This window comes from Pseudorasbora parva, chromosome 14, assembly GCF_024679245.1.
Source record: "Pseudorasbora parva isolate DD20220531a chromosome 14, ASM2467924v1, whole genome shotgun sequence".
Lineage (NCBI taxonomy): Eukaryota > Metazoa > Chordata > Actinopteri > Cypriniformes > Gobionidae > Pseudorasbora > Pseudorasbora parva.
In genome coordinates this window covers 39,784,459-39,799,366 of record NC_090185.1, presented here as the reverse complement: position 1 = coordinate 39,799,366, position 14,908 = coordinate 39,784,459, and positions in this window count along the sequence as shown.

Genomic DNA, 14,908 nt, shown 5'->3' with positions numbered 1-14,908 from the left:
TCACAATAAGAAAAACATGGTATTTTAAGAACTGTTGAGGAACCCAAGCTCTTTCATGGCATCACTGCAAAAACAACTTTACTTTTAAAGGGGTGATGAATTGAGAAATCATCTTTCCCTTGAGCTTTTGATAAATAAAAGGTCATGGTAATATAAGAATATCCTCTTCAGAGCTGAAAACTTCCTTGTTAGTCAAAGAACTCCGCCTCTACAGATAAATGTGTACGCCTGCTTCAGTAGCCACGCCTACCGACTGCTTCTGTAGCCACGACCACCTACAGTTTCTGTAGCCCCGCCTACCTGTGTCTGTTGCCCCGCCCACCGACTGCTTCTGTAGCCCCACCCACTGACTGCTTCAGTAGTCCCGTGCACCGGCTGCTTCTGTAGCCCCACCCACTGACTGCTTCTGTAGTCACACCCACCGACAGCTTCTGTAGTCACACCCTCCGACAGCTTCTGTAGCCCCGCCTACCAGCTTCTGTAGTCACACCCACCGACAGCTTCTGTAGCACCACCCACTGACTGCTTCTGTAGCACCACCCACTGACTGCTTCTGTAGTCACACCCACCGACAGCTTCTGTAGTCACACCCTCCGACAGCTTCTGTAGCCCCGCCTACCAGCTTCTGTAGTCACACCCACCGACAGCTTCTGTAGCCCCGCCTACCAGCTTCTGTAGTCACACCCTCCGACAGCTTCTGTAGCCCCGCCTACCAGCTTCTGTAGTCACACCCACCGACAGCTTCTGTAGCCCTGCCTACCAGCTTCTGTAGTCACACCCACCAACAGCTTCTGTAGCCCCGCCTACCAGCTTCTGTAGTCACACCCACCGACAGCTTATGTAGCCCCGCCTACCTGCTTGTGTAGCCCCGCCCACCGACTGATTCTGTAGCCCCACCCAACAACTCGTGGAGCTTAACGTGCAATAAACATGCCGAAGATAGCAAGATAATTATTTGTAAACAAGACAGAGGTCAAGCTGGATTTGCAGACATATTGAGATTAAAACAATGCTGTGGCTTCTATTTTGGATCTGTCAGGAATGGTGCAGCACACTTATGTGAATAAATCATGTTTTTATATGTGATAGTATTACATTGTCACAGATCGTATTGATTATGTGATTGTGTCTAACTGAACATTAGCACGCTTTCGCAGGCTGGAGAATCCTTTATTTTCTCGAGCCCTGTGAGACAATTATTCCAGTCGCACCTTTCAAAACAACCCCTCCCTCATGTGAACTGAAAGGGGACCTTAAGCTCATTAAATATGCAAATCTTCTCCAATCCTAGCCGTGGGCGTTTACTTCCAAGTCTCCAGTGACACGCCCGTCAAAACCCAGCGTTCAGGAGAGAGCCTCAAAACCCAGTGTAGAAAATAGCCTATTACTGATTAGTTATGATGTTTTTGAATGTAAAAACCACACGAAAGTCATAATTTGACCTCACATTTGGGGACTTTTGAGCTCGATAGTTCCTTAAAGATTAATGTGTATATATTTTTAATATTATGAATATGCTTTGGACAGCAGAATTAAAATGCCACATCACTGTACATCAATAATGCTATTTAAAGCTAGTGCTATTAGTAAATCTCTTAATATGAATCAATATTAGATTATTCATGATGAAGCTATAGTGGAGTTTTGTTATGGGACATTTATGTACAGCGGTCACAGATCAAAAATTAATAAGTGTGATTTCAAAATGTAAAAACACATGCAAAAACACCTATATAAAATTTATAAAACTAATGCAAATAATATTATTATTAGCGTTAATTATAAAAATTAAAGTTGCATTTTAAAAAATAACAAGTATGAATCAAAATTTTAAACACATTAAAAATGATACATGTATTTACATGATTTGTTTTATTTTTAAATTATAATTTTTTGATCCATGACCACAGAACTTTTGGCGGGAATTTAATCCCATTTTTTGTGATTAGCAAAATATGTCTACAAAGATATGCAATTTATTTGCAATTTATTTATTTGGCAGCTCTTATTGCAATATCGCAATAAGGAACAATATTGGATAAACATGCTGAATTAATTCTGTTTGCAACGAAAAATCCTAAAATCAGTACCAAATGCCCAATAACATGATTCTAAAGCCCCTTTCACACTGCGATTCTGGCAAATCCACGGATAATGCAACCCAGCATTTGTTCCCGGGCCGCTAGATTTGGTCCATTCACACTGCCAGCGAAATACCATAATATGTGCGCTTTTACACACAACCCGTAACGGTCCCGGATCGAGTTGACACGTGACATCCGGATGTGACGTATAATGTACGAGTCGAAAAAGATTGGCGCCAAAGAATAAGGAAAGGCAAAACGGAAGTGTTCTCATTTTTATTTTTATTTGCTCATAAACAACCGCATCACGTACCGTTCCACTGAGCTGGCGAACGATCTCAGCTTCAGCGCGGATAGTAAGGAGCTCTGTGGTCTCGACTTGTGTCCAGTTTGCGCACATTTCTTTATATTATTATATTTACTTTATATTTATATATAATATTCTTTATTCTGAGGAATCGATGGCCATGAGCACCGAAGCAGGCACGGTGGGGCAGTCGCCACCCCACTCGCCGGCAATGGAGGAGCTGGTGGAGGTCTTGACTCGCGCTGTGGCCAAACTTAATTTAGATTGGCCACAAGAAAAGGTGGACATCCAGCCGCCCAATAAGCTGGATGAATGCTTTTCAAGCGACGAACTCAGCCTCCCCGTCGGGGTTTGCCTTTTCCCCCCGATCTGCACAATGAGATCTGCACGTTTGACTACGCCCCCAGTGCTAGACTTTGCTAATGTGCTGGGGGCGGCTGAGAAGGGCTATGTAGCGTTGCCGTGGGTTGAACAGGTGCTTGTGGGCCACCTCTCACCCGAGACCGCTGCCTCACTAAAGGCCCCGGCATTGCCCTCGAAAACCATGCCGAGAGACATCAAAGCTGGTGGGTAGGGCATATGGTGCGGCTGGTCGCGCTGGTGGGTGCCTGCACACTCTCGCGGTTCTGCAGGCCTACCAAGCGGACCTGCTGAAAGAGCTCGACGAAGGCGAGGGACCCTCTCCGGAGGACATTACTGAGCTGAGGAAGGCAAAAGACTTGTCTCTCCGCATCACAAAGGAGACGGCCCGTGCAATCGGCCGCTCCATGGCCGGTATGGTGTGTGTGGAGAGGCATCTCTGGCTTAACCTGTCGGGGATCAGGGAGAGAGACAGACACTTTCTCCTTGATTCCCCGGTTTCACCTTCTGGCCTCTTCAGCGGCGCTGTGAGCACCGTCGTCGAGAGGTTTCAGGGGGTGAAGAAACAGGCGGCCGCCCTCAGCCAGTTTCTCCCTCGCCGCTGGGGCTCCTCCAGCAAGGCTGCCTCAAGTGGGCAGTCTCAGCCAGCACCAGGCTCCTCGCACCGAGAGGTTCAAAAGCAGAGCGTTGCTTCTCGCTCCCCTCCTGAGGGAGCATGGCAAAAGAAGCGACGTTCTCGCGGGAAGTCTTCTAAGCCGAAGGCCGACCTGAGGGAGGTTTTTCAGGCGAAGAAGTCTTCCAAGTGGTCCTAGTTCCGGCTGGGTCGCTGAGAGCTGTCCCCCACGGGGCAGAACGACCGAGGTCGTTTTCCCCCCGGAGCTCTCGGGGAATCGATGCTGTGCTCCCGCAGTCAAAAGGGCTCCGGGCTCCGGGCCACATCATTCCCCCGCGTTCGCGCGCTACTTCAGCCGCCTCTAAAATGACCTGCGGCAAAGCAGCGAATGCGTTTGCACACCGAAAATGTACCTCGACTATTCCCTGCTGGGCATCCGTGTACTAAATTATATCAATGACTGGCTGATCATGGCCAGGTCGTACGATATGGCGGTTCAGCATCGAGATGCTGTTCTATCCCATATGAGGTGCTTGGGGCTGAGACTCAACGCAAAGGAAAGTGTGTTGACGCCCTCCCAGTGGCTGTCCAGAGCATGGTTCTCCGACATCATAGACCTGCTAGACGACCTTCCATGGCGGATTCCTCTGGGGATCTGCTGACCTGAGGGGGCACAGCTCATAGAAGAGGGTCTGTCAGCAAGCGTCGTTGAGAGCCTACTCAGCTCTAGGGCTCCTTCCACCAGGAGGCTGTACGACAAAAAAAGTGGAGTGTGTTTTCCACTTGGTGTAGAGACCGTGAGGTGAACCCAGTTAACTGCGCAGTGGCTTCAGTGCTGGAGTTTCTCCAAGATCGGTTCTCCACCGGGCTTACCCCGTCCACACTTAAGGTGTATGTGGCAGCAATAGGGGCTTTCCACGCACCGTTAGGTGAGAGACCTCTGGGGAGGCACCATTTGGTTGTACGGTTCCTCCGAGGAGCACGGAGGATGAGGCCTGTGGCTCATTCCAGGATCCCAACTTGGGATCTGGCAGTAGTGCTTGAAGGGTTGGCTGAGGCCCCCTTTGAGCTGCTGGAGCTGACCAAGGCCAAGAACCTCACGCTTAAGGTGGCCTTTCTCCTTGCCATCATTTCTTTGAGGAGAGTGGGGGACCTCCAGGCTTTGGCAGTCACGCCAAATTGCTTGGAATTTGCCCCAGGCGGAGTTAAGGCCATCTTGCGTCCGACCCCGGGTTACGTACCCAAAGTACTATCTAACACGGTACGGGCTCTTTCAGCAGGTCCGCTTGGTAGGCCTGCAGAACCGCGAGAGTGTGCAGGCACCCACCAGCGCGACCAGCCGCACCATATGCCCTACCCAACAGCTTTGGCGTCCCACGCTTGTACGCGGGTGGGCTGGTTTTGTGAAAACCCCGCTTTCCAGAGCTTGTTGTGGCCGCCACCTTCTGGCGGCCCCTGGCCCCATCCTGGAGGATGTTGGGCCGGTGGGTAGCATATTTGTGAAAAATATTTTTTGCCCTCTGCTCTGTGTCTTCTGCTCCACCTTCTAGGGCTCGGGTTGAGCTGCACTCGCAACCTGCGTGCTTCGTGATGGTTCGGTCGGATGCTCCCCTGGAAGCCGAAGCATTGCCATGGCTGACGCCCTAGCGTGAACGGTAGGCCGCTGCATGAAGGAAGAGCGGCCGCCCCGACGCAGTTGGCGTAAGTTGTTCTCCCCTCGCTTTGAGGGTCTAGGTACTTTCTGCTGAGTACACTGCTTTTGGCAATGTGTTTAGGCTATGTCTGTAGGCACTGCCGGATGGGACTGCGTCATCGCATGGAGGACCCCGTGAGCCTCTGGGATGAAGCCAGCCCCGGGAGGGGCATGGGTTACCAGCTGGCTGTGAGCAGCCAGCTTGGGCAGTCCTGGCAGTGGACTCTGAGCAGGAGGCCTCAGCAGGCCTCCTTGCGGGTGAGTCGCGACATCGGGCCAATGTGCGCCTGGGAGGAATATCCCAGACGATGTCGGCTTCAGCAGTACCTCGTCGACAAGCAGGCCCATCATGGCCTCCCTGGGGTGAGTCCCCAGGTGGTAATTGGATGTCTAGGTCTTCGTCAGCCAAGCAGACAGGCACTGTCAGCCCGACTTGGAGCGCCCAGCATTCATCCAACCTGCCAGCAGCATTCGTCGCTGGCATGGTTACAAGCCCAGTTAGTAGGCCTCCCTAGGCCTCCCTGAGGGCCTGCTGGGGTGCAGCAGGCCTTGCCGTGCTTCCCTTGAGGGGGTATTCCTGTGCTTCAGGTGTTAGACGGCAGGTAGTAGGCCTCACCAGGCCTCCCTGAGGGCCTGCTGTGGTAGCAGTAAGCCTCGTCTGGCTTCCCCCAAGGGGTTGTTCCTGGGCTTCAGTCACTGGATGACAGGTAGTAGGCCTCGCGGGGCCTCCCTGAGGGCCTGCTGGGATGCAGCAGGCCTCATCTGGCTTCCCCTGAGGGGGTACTCCAGGGAACTAGCACTGGATAACAGGTAGTAGGCCTCTTCAGGCCTCCCGGAGGGCCTGCTGAGGTACAGCAGGCCTCCTCTGGCCTCCCCTGAGGGGGTGTTCCTGGGCTCCAGTCACCAGATGGCAGGTAGCAGGCCTCACCAGGCCTCCTGGAGGGCCTGCTGGGTTGCAGCAGGCCTCATCTGGCTTCCCCTGAGGGGGTGGTCCAGGGCCTCAGCCACTGGGTGACAGGGATTAGGCCTCGCTAGGCCTCCCGGAGGATGAGCCTCGGTTCCCGGTTCCTATGACAGTGAGCATGGTTGCTAGCCAGGGCGGCTAGCATGGTCTGCTATCAGGTAGCAGGCCTCACCAGGCCTCTCTGAGGTCATTTCCCGGCCTCAGTGCCGGCAACGTGTAGCCTGGCAAGTAGCAGGCCCTGCGGGGCCTCCCTGGGGGAACGAGTTCCTTGGACGGAGACACATAACTGGCTCAAGCTGATAGCTAGTGGTTCCTGCCATTAGGCTTCGGTCCTGGCCGGCAGCACCTGATGGCGGGCGCATACTCTAGCACGACGAGTTTACACTGCTGCTATGCGGTCCCAACAGGACAGGGACCTGCATAGGTTGCCTACACCATGGTACCTACCAGGCAGGCTTAAGAGCTCCCCTCTTATGAGGGTTGTCTGTGAGCTTACGGCCGCCTGGGCCTGGTCAGTTGGTCGTAGGCCCCTCGGGGCCTCCCTGTGAGATCAGCCTGTAGGCCTTCTCAGGCCTCCTGAGCACCCCTGTAATGTATGTGCTCGGTAGATCCTAGGATCGAGCAGCTGACTCCCCTCGCTAGCAAGGGTCAGAAAGCACTACGCTGAGCGCTGTTCTCCAGGATAGCCCGTCTCTGAGGTCCGGCCTGAGGCGGACACTTCCAGTTCGCAGTCCCTCAGCTGGATGCCTCTCCAGAGGCGAGTTTCCAGAGGCTCTGTTGTTAACAGACTGGGCTGGCAGACGGAAGCGTCCCGCATAGTGATGCCAGGTCAAGCCTCCCTGGTGGCATTCAGTGAAGTTCTTCCCGAATAGTGACTGGCTGGGGCGCCCTCGGGCCCCCTAGCCACATTCCCTTAAAGGAACCCCTTCTGTCGAACAGGTTGGTTCCAGGCCTTTGAGCGGCCGGGGTAGGGTACATGAAGGTGCCCCAAGGCCATGGCTCGGGCTATGACCGTAGGGAATGCTGTCACTGACAGCCTAAATGTGACCAGAGGGGGAGTGGTTCAGGCATTTCAGTTGAATTTGCTTGTCCTGACAGTTGTCACGGCCAGTAGGCATGCACTCCCCTCGGCATGGCGGCGTGGGTATATCGTTTCCCATAGCGTCAGCTGACGCAGCTCGAGTTCCCTTTCGAAAGGGAACGTCCCCGGTTACGACTGCAACCTTGGTTCCCTGAGCATAACCCGAGACGTTCCCTCGATAAAGGGAACGTCTCGGGTTATGCATATAACCCATGTTCCCTGAGAGGGAATGAGACATTGCGTCTCGTAGCCCCGCCTATCGTCAGAGCGCTCGCTTCATCACAGAAAGCTGTATCTGCTTGTGTCGGCGTCCCTTTATACCTCCGGGTATGCCGTCACTCGCTACATCATGATGCAACACCAATCAGGATTGGCCTTTTTCAAATGTGCTTCAGTAGTGTCACACCAAGGGCGTTACCCGAAGTATCATCTACGATGACACAGTGTCTCGTTCCCTCTCAGGGAACATGGGTTATATGCATAACCCGAGATGTTTCTTTTGTGTAAGCACACTCTCTGCTTTTAAAACACCGACTAGCTCTTCTGGCACTGCAGGGTTGTATAATTGAAAAAAACAAGCTCTAGGAGTCGCACGATAACTACGTCATCACTACCTCACATCCGTTGCGGCATTAGTTTTGGCTTTTGTTCAAAAAGCACTCGTCCCGAATCAAACCCCGTAATGTTACTAGGTCCCCGACCCGGGTTCAATTCGGTAAACAATTCCGGGACGTGGTTGCTTTCACACAGAAGGCGACCCGGCAATATTCCGGGAATATTGCGGGTCCGACGTGCAGTGTGAAAGGGGCTCAAGTGGCATCATTAGCTAAGTCATGTGACTTTTAAATTCAGCATAATGGGGTCGTCCAATTTTTTATAACTCTGAATTTGCGTTTAATTTCGGAGGCTGCATACATTGAGCCGCCCAGTTGTAACCGTAATCAAGTCGTAAACCGTAATGTTTAGACTGTTGTTGGTCATAGTAAACACTTCACAGTTTGGTTTGAATCAGATACTGACCGTTCTGAAATTGTTCCACAGTCAATTTTAGACAGTGCAGGTGCCATCAAGTGATGCGTGAGATTTTTACATGGGGTTGAGGTGCGTGGACCCTCATAGTTAAAAAATGAATAAATAATATAACAGTGCTATATATAGCAGTCAACTAATGCACATTAGCATGATAACACAACATCAACTTATTCAGTTGCAAATGCAAATGCTTTCGTAAATTAAATAAAAAATCGTAGTTTCTGTATTTTTCTGTCAGGATAGTTACCGATGTGATAAACAGCCATGACCCATCTGTTCCTAGTCTGACACTAGTCGGCCACTCTCTCGAATACACGCTGTCTTAACAACCAGGTACCATGAAAGTTGCCAGGATACATTAGCTAACTGACTTTTGCTAATTACTTACCTGTTAATATTAGCCATCTCAGCATTCATTTTAAAGCCTTTGTCTGCTTTAAGTTGTCTCCATCTCTCAAATGCATCTCCAATTTTTATATGGCTTTTTATTATAACGCATCATACAGTTTTTTTGGATGGATGCCAAAGTTTTTAGGACAGGAATGCTCACTCTCGGACCCTTTTCGTTTGGCAGCTTCCATGACTGGACTAAACTGAAATGAAATACACCGTGTTTGCCGGCAACATTGTTTTTCAGATGTATGTATGCTACCTTAGCATGTTTCTTAAATATCTGCAAACATATTATGGTATTTTCGTGCTTTAGGAGAGTCCAAATCTTACATAGAGCCCCTTTAATATACCATTTTGAAGAAAAATTAACTGTTTTGTGTGTGTCTCTTTTAATGCAAATGAGCTGCTGCTCCCCACCCCAGAGGGCGGAGCCTAAGCATCACAGATCATTCACAGCAGTGAACACGCCAATGAAAACTGAAACTGATACATTTGTTTGTTTCAACAATCATCTCTATCAAGGGTTCATGTGATATTGCAGTTCTTCATCATCATGAAATATTATCAATGCATGCGTTTTAAAGTCTTATTAGCCTTACTAGTTATTTTTCATGTGTTATTGCAATTAAACGCTCACAAGGTTATGTCAGAAACACACAAAGTTCACATCAAAACAGTTGATTGTCTTTCATGTATGCAGCAAGTAAGTTAGAGAAATCTGTGACTAAAATGAAAGCAGTGTAATATACAGTACTGCTATATCTGCTGCTGTTAATATGAATCAAACAACAAGAGAAAAACAGAAAATACCTCACTGCTCTTGACTGAATAACTTTAGTAGCTTTATTAACTTCATTAACAACACATTTCTTACTTGAATGCTGCTGTTAAATGCTCTTGCAAGGAGATAAACATGGCCGACTGTGTTCAGTTATCTGAGGGGCGGGGCTATGCTAATACGTCAGTGTCCATCAACACTTGTGGGCGGGGCCTGTGAAATATGACACCACTTTGCCCAGAATCTGCAGACAGCTTGTTCTGAGACACTGCTTATGATTTATGGGGATTTAAAAAAGAGTGGGGGATTTTTACCATTATAGGGTGGTTGTATACACTGCCAACATACATTTATGTTCAAAATATGTTTATGTTTATGTTCAAAATAAAAGTGAATTTTGCATAATAGGTGCCCTTTAAAATAAAAATGTATGGAGTTAATTGAAGCACTGAAGTTCAGAGCTTTCTACTTGGCGGTAAGCTAATCTCTGATATTTTCTATCTCATGGTATTTTGTCTTTAACTAGTTCCAATAACTTTAACAGACAGTTTTTTATTTTCTTTCATTTAGACTTCCATTTTAGTTCCCTAAGATCTATATAATTAATAATATCTTTAAATGTCAGGGCTATTCGTGACAGCACCAAAAGGAAAATCTCAGTCTTTTTATTCAGTAGATGAAAAAAAATGCTGATTTTATATTTTTTACAAGAGACTCATTCGCTGGACGATGATGTGAAGTTTTGGAAAGCACAGTGGGGTGAAATGTGTTATTTATGTCATGCTTCTCAACTATCAGCAGGTGTCGCTATTCTACTTCATCATTTTAAAGGAGATAGGATTGAATCGGTGAGCTCAAATGAGGGTAGATGGATAATCTTGGTTTTAAAATTAGACGATTCTGTCTTTATAGTTTGTAATTCATATAACTATAACAATACAGCTCAAGCAAAAATAATGTTTTTACAACTTTGTATGAAACCTGATGCCTTTAAAGACTCATATAAGGATGCATGCTTGATTGTAATGATGATCAGACAGAGTACCTGTAAGATTAATCTCACATTCAAGATTCAAAAGTACTGCATATATTTATGAACAACTGGCAATTATAGACATTTTTAAACCCCTGACATTAACAAATTTACCAAGAGCAAAGTCAATTGATCTATGGCTTATTTCACCCTCTTGTCTGCAATTTGTGTCATAATCATCACATAGCTATGCCTCATTTTCTGATCATAAATTAATTTCTAATTTAGCACACTGAAAAAAAAGTGTGTTAGATTTACATGATTTACTTGTGTACATCTGTCCCACATGAATCAGTTAAGTTAAACAAACATCTTTTGTTCATGTAACTTCAACATCATGGAACGAATATATTTTAAGTGCTCCAATTAAGTAGTTTCAAAGTGATTTTTATATGGCTCCCTGACATGATTTAGGCATTCAATTTCATATATCCATTCATCCACTTCAGATTCATATATTGTTATGTTACACAACTGAACTATAATACTGCACTAGCTAGTTGACAATCTTTTAGCTAGCAATAGCACACATTAGCATCTTAAATGCTGAGCATTAAAAGCTCTTTCACCAAAGCCGGTATGACATTAGTTACAATGATAACCCACTGTGATTTAAATTGTTTTAATAATTTCAACATAATTCAATATGAAACAATATTAAACACAATCAAGTCTCCCCGTTTCTCATTTTGCTCAAAAATACATAAAATAACACTTTTACAAATAAAATGACAACATTTACTCTCTCTTGATTTAGACATATGCAACGCATGCAAGGAACTAACAAACCCCTCCCAGTTTAAGTTGATGCAGTTTGACTTATATTTAAGTGGATTGAACACAATCAAATTAAGTTAGGACAAAATGTATAACAATTGTGTTGCTTTACCTCATTTTAATTAAGCAATTTGAACAAGAAGTTAAAAAAAATTAAGTGCAGGAACAAAACAACAAAAGGGCAATACACTCACCTAAATCATTATTAGGAACATTTGTTCAATTTCTCATTAATGCAATTATATATATCAACCAATCACATGGCAGTTTCTTCAGTGCATTTAGGGGTGTGGTCCTGGTCAAGACAATCTCCTGAACTTCAAACTTAATGTCAGAATGGGAAAGAAAGATGATTTAAGCAATTTTGAGCGTGGCATGGTTGTTGGTGCCAGACGTGCCGGTCTGAGTATTTCACAATCTGCTCAGTTACTGGGATTTTCACACACAACCATTTCTTGGGTTTACAAAGAATGGTGTGAAAAGGGAAAATCATCCAGTATGCGGCAGTCCTGTGGGCGAAAATGCCTTGTTGATGCTCGAGGTCAGAGGAGAATGGGCCGACTGATTCAAGCTGATAGAAGAGCAACTTTGACTGAAATAACCACTCGTTACAACCGAGGTATGCAGCAAAGCATTTGTGAAGCCACAACATGCACAACCTTGAGGCGGATGGGCTACAAAAGCAGAAGACCCCACCGGGTACCACTCATCTCCACTACAAATAGGAAAAAAGGCCACAATTTGCATGAGCTCACCAAAATTGGACAGTTGAAGACTGGAAAAATGTAGCCTGGTCTGATGAGTCTCGATTTCTGTTGAGACATTCAGATGGTAGAGTCAGAATTTGGCGTAAACAGAATGAGAGCATGGATCCATCATGCCTTGTTACCACTGTGCAGGCTGGTGGTGGTGGTGTAATGGTGTGGGGGATGTTTTCTTGGCACACTTTAGGCCCCTTAGTGCCAATTGGTCATCGTTTAAATGCCACGGCCTACCTGAGCATTGTTTCTGACCATGTCCATAGCTTTATGACCACCATGTCCCCATCCTCTGATGGCTACTTCCAGCAGGATAATGCACCATGTCACAAAGCTCGAATCATTTCAAATTGGCTTCTTGAACATGACAATGAGTTCACTGTATAAAATGGCCGCCACAGTCCCCAGATCTCAACCCAATAGAGCATCTTTGGGATGTGGTGGAACGGGAGCTTCTGCCCTGGATGTGCATCCCACAAATCTCCATCAACTGCAAGATGCTCTCCTATCAATTTGGGCCGACATTTCTAAAGAATGCCTTCAGCACCTTGTTGAATCAATGCAGCGCAGAATTAAGGCAGTTCTGAAAGTGAAAGGGGGTCAAACACAGTATTAGTGTGTGCTCCTAATAATCCTTTAGGTGAGTGTATATACATGGTTATTGGGAACTAAATAATAATCTATTCAAAGTTTTGTGATTTAGTAAAAAAAAACACACACACAAAAAACACACACAAAAAAAGCTTATTTGAAAATAACGAAATTAATCACATACAAAATTTTGAATTTTTAAAGTTTAAAATTAGGGAAATAGCAATTAAACAAAGTAAAGAAATACATAAAAAAATATATAATTTAAATTTAACTTTTTGATGACTAAGAATATAGTCTTTCAGAGTAAGAAAAAACAATAATGAAAAAATTAAAAGAGGAAATATATCAAATGTGTATTGAAAAGGCTGAAGGGGCATTTGTGAGGTCTCGAGCAAACCGGCTGGAACAAGGGGAAAGAAATTCAAGTTATTAAGAGAACAAAATCTCAATAGAAATCATTTAACTACTCTTAAAATTGATAATAACTCAATTCATTAGCCATTTCAAGATATGCTGGTACATTTTATAGCAATATATACAAGTCAATATTCAATTCAAGGAGTCAGTAAAAGCATTTAAACCAACTATATCTGAACAAATGGATTGTGAACATCCCATTACTAAAGTGGAAATATCAGAGGCTCAGTGAAAAAAAAGGAAGTCTCCGGGTAATGATGGGCTTTCAGTCGCATTTTATCTGCATTTTTGGGAGATTATTGAAAATCCTGATTTGAACGCACTTTAAAGGGTCATGAAACCCCAAAACACTTTTTTTGAGATGTAAACAGATATGTATAGGCTGCACATCATTGAAAACACTAAGGGTACTCATTAATGGTATGCATATGTGAAAATAGTTATTTTTGCATTTTTCAGAGCGATTTCTGTCTTCCGGTTTGAAAAGTTTAGTCGGAGCAACGTCACAAATGCTGACGTCGGCACGGCCTTTTCGGCCCAAGTATGGGCAGCTGGGCACATGCTGACGTCGACCGCTCCGAGCGATTCTCGATATATATTCATGACATAAAGCTCATTCAGTCCAATCCCTGCGCTGTAGTATGCATACAAGATAATTTAGTTAATATGCATGAGACAGTCACTTCTGTCAGGCTCGTCTTACATCATTATTGTAGAGATATGGTGGGGAAGTTTTGAAAGCAGCGTGCGGAAAAGTCACGGAGGAAAGCTAGGCGTTGTGCTGATACGAAGTAACGTAAAGGGCGCCGAGCGAGCTGTAACCGGCGCCGTCTGTGGAAGCCTTTGCTACAAAGGCTCGGTAAAGTAAAATTCACCTGAGGAATCGCACGCCGAACCTGCAAGCGTTGATTATCTATGTCAGGAGTGCAAAATAACCAATCTGTAATCTGTAGGCTAATGAACAAAAGCCACGTCCTCTCCGTTTTATTTGTCGTCACAGCCATGCACTAAACCGCATGTGTTCGGGCTCTTAGTGAAACAGTGTGATGCATATTTGGACAAATATAGATTTAGCTGCCGAGTGATAGACAGCGCGGATCGTCACGGCAATGCGCGGTCGAGACTAGTCTCAAACCTCTTCGCTTTTACCCCGATCTAGAATTACACATCTCTTATCACATCGCATGTTGGATGGTTCACGTTCTCTTATCAAGTCGGCGCGTTGTTCATCTTGCCAAACAGCGTGCATATTTGGACAAATATAGTTTTATCACGTTTGCAAAATATTTCGTCATGCAGAATAACATTTATTTTCATTTCTCACTGAATTATGCTGGTTTGAACTTTGAAGAGCTGAATGATTTGCGATCTCTGCTGCACGCCACTCATAGCTCTCTCATTCGCTGTACATCCTCATTTAATCTCTCTGTGGTAAACAATGCCAACGTGAACCAAGAACATGTCTCAGAACCGCTCAGCACCTACTGACAGACACTCCCCTATTTATGCAAACATTCCCTCTTTCCACACAATACCATCCCACCTTTTCACAGTCGACCACTCCCCTTTTAACAAGCTTTTTCAAATCGAAGGTGTGAAAAAACACAGCTGCAGCAGGGGGGTTTCATGACCCTTTAAAAAAGGATGTCCACGAGTATAAAGCAAGGTTTAATATGTCTTCTCCCTTAGCCTGATAAAGATTGGAGACCTATTACGCTCTTAAATATTGACTACAAAGTCATAATTTTTGGCTAAACAGTCAAAAATAGGTCTTCATGAGATAATTAGTGAAACACACACAGGTCTTTTGAAGGATATTGGTTTAGGCTTCTCATGGCCTTTCTGTGCACTTGAGCTGAACTGAGACTTGAGAGCTGGTATAGACGTTTAAGAGGCTCTTGTGTCGACCTTGATTGAGATGTTGAGTTTTATTTTGAGTTTAAAAAATTAATAGGATTTCTAATCTTACAAATAAATTGTTTCTTAGGCCCTGTCCACACTAACACAGCACAGCAAAAAACATG